Source organism: Mus pahari, chromosome 4 (assembly GCF_900095145.1).
Source record: "Mus pahari chromosome 4, PAHARI_EIJ_v1.1, whole genome shotgun sequence".
Lineage (NCBI taxonomy): Eukaryota > Metazoa > Chordata > Mammalia > Rodentia > Muridae > Mus > Mus pahari.
Window position 1 is genome coordinate 68,387,910 of NC_034593.1, and position 2,862 is coordinate 68,390,771.

A 2,862-nucleotide genomic window follows, 5' to 3' on the forward strand; every position below is an offset into this window, starting at 1 on the left:
CAGAGGTTCTTTTATTGCTGAGAATGGTTTTTGCTATCCTAGGTTTTTTATTATTCCAGATGAATTTGCAAATCGCCCTTTCTAACTCTGTGAAAAGAAATCAGGGAAACAGGCTTCTTAGGGATCTGAGAGCAATTAATGAACATATAGAAAAATTGGGGACCACTCAAGTGGGACTGCCTCATCCTAGTGCTATCCCCCCCCCCCCACACACACACCAGGTGATGATCCTAAGTATTAAGGATTGCTTTTTCCAGAAACCTCTGGATCCCCAGGAGAGATGCCATTTTGCCTTACATTACAGGAGCCTAATATGAATAAACCAGCCAAAAGACCTGTGGATAGTCCTGCCTCAGGGCATGAAGAGTAGCCTGACCATTTGTCAGATATATTTGGCTGAAGTCATGCATGTAGTCCCCAGCGATGTCCACATAGTCCATTACAGGGATGATATTATGTTTGTACACACTAGCATTCGCAATCTTGAAAGGGTGTCCTCTCAATCTTTATTTAACTTAGAAAAATTCAATTTAAAAGTTGCTCTTGAGAAGATTCAGAGTTCCCCCATATGCCTTCCTGGGTTTTTCTATTTCTGCCAGAATTGTTAAGCCTCTGGCCTTCTCCTTCATGGCAAGGAATCCTATTCCTTTGTAGAACTGCAACAATTGTGTGACTCAGTTAACTGGCTCAAACCTGTCCTGCCTATTCCCAAACAAGAGATGAGGCACCTGTTTTCTCTCTTGGAGGGTGCCTAGCAGCTCCTCAGGTAGGGTTAAACTAACACCTGAGGCTAACAACCGACTACAGAAAGTTAGGTTTTTCCTTTCTGTATCAACTCTGAAAAGCATTCACCCCCCCCAAAACCCCCACTGGCCATAATTTTGTGGTCCCTTGAGGGGGTCCTAGAAGTGTTGAGGCAGAATGGCCCCCTCATGTGCTTGTACCGAGGCTCACTCAGGTCTACTTATGGTTATCTCCTAGTTTGAGATTGTCTTCTGCCTTGCCCTTAAGGAGAGAGGTTTCGCAAGGAGAATTTATAACAGAGAACCAGACAAAATAATTCTACCATTCTCCCTTCAATAATTTAAAATATTATGGGCAGATTCCATTAGCTTTCAGGAAATAGTCATGGGATTCTCAGGCTTGTTGGATAATCACCACCACCAGACAAATGTCTTACTGCTCTCCCCCAGCTGCCAATTACTGTTAAACCCCATAGCATACCCAGATCTCACCCCATTCACAATGCAGCTATAGCCTTTTCTGATGCTAATAAAGCCAGATATGGGGTTCTTATCCAAAGGTCAGGGAGGTCTTGGGGGAAAGGACACAACTCATATTCTCCCCAATTCTGGCTCAGTGCATCTAGGTGAATATTTGCATTCCTGAAATTTTTTGAATGTTGACAACAGGAGCCAGTCAGTATTTTGTCAGACAGCTAATATGGAGTACATACTGTCTGTACCCTGTCCTTCTATATTAAAGAGCAAAACAGCCCTATACATGTCTACAAGAGATCTATCTAGAAGGCTCTCTAAAATAGGAAACATCTCTGGTTCATCTCACACATAAGATCACATTCTAAATTGCCTAGTATAATAGTAAAGGAAATGAGAGAACTGATGCCTTGATTATGGCTGTAGACATGGAATCACTAGAACAAGCCAATATGTTACACTGGCAATTTCACCTTACCCCTCAGAATTTATATAGCCTCCTGCATGAATTCCTATACCACAATGTAAACATCTTGCAAAGTCCTGAGCAATGCTGGTACCTCTTGTACCACTGGGGCCCCTTGGTAGATCAGGAGTTAATTCCAGAGGTCTCCTCCCCAATGTAACCTGGCAAATAGATGTCATCCATTACTCAAGCTTTGGTAATCTTAGGTATGTACTTGTTGTGGTAGATATTTGATTGGCCTTTGTATATGAAGTAGCCATGGCTGGTGAAAAGACCTCTCATGTTATTAAGGCCATGAGCAATCCTGCTAATGGGAGTACTTTGGGCACTCAAGGCTGACGATGGTACTGCTTACACATCTCAGCACCTTCTTATACTCATGGACTATCAGTCACTTCTTTGGGATATCCTATAATCTTCAAGGCCAAGCAATTGTACAAAAAGCAGATTGATTCTTGAAGGAAGCACTTGCTCAGGTCACCTTCCTGAAACCTAAAAGACATCCATGCCTAGCATTGGTTGGGGTTCTATTTCATGTGAAATTTCTCTCCTTAGATGAGAAAAGGCTGAGCCTTCTTTACAAACATTGGGCATTTTTGAGGAGGGATACTCCCCTCCCATTGGTCAGATGGAGAGACGCAATAGCTTCTCAATGGCAACCACTTGTTCTCCTTCTGACAAGGGAGGCCAGGTAATGCTTGTGCTTTCCTCCAGGATACAACAGCATCAATAAGGGTACCCTTGAGAGATGTTTGCCCTGCCATGGACCAGGAGACAATGGAGGAATCAGAAGAGGACCAGTACTGGGATATCAAATGCACATACTGTGATTATTAATTTTTCTTAGGCTTGAGAGGGCCAATGAAGTATGTGAGAGGGCCAATGAACTCTGTGTTTTGGTGCCCCTGCCCCTCATTCTTTTGCCTGTTGCAGTTACCACCCTGGCCTACAGTTTTTTTTTCTCTTCAAATGAAATTCTTTGTTTTACCACCAATATCTCCTCCAAAGAACCTTGTATCCAGCTACTCAATATGACCACAGGGAACTTTCATGGTACTCTTACCTATGGCACCATGTTAGGCATGGGACTTCACATTCCCTTTACTGATTACAAATCCCCACAGGATCCCCCAAGCACATCATGTGCCCATCCCTGCTTCATTGCCCAAGGGTCCCTCA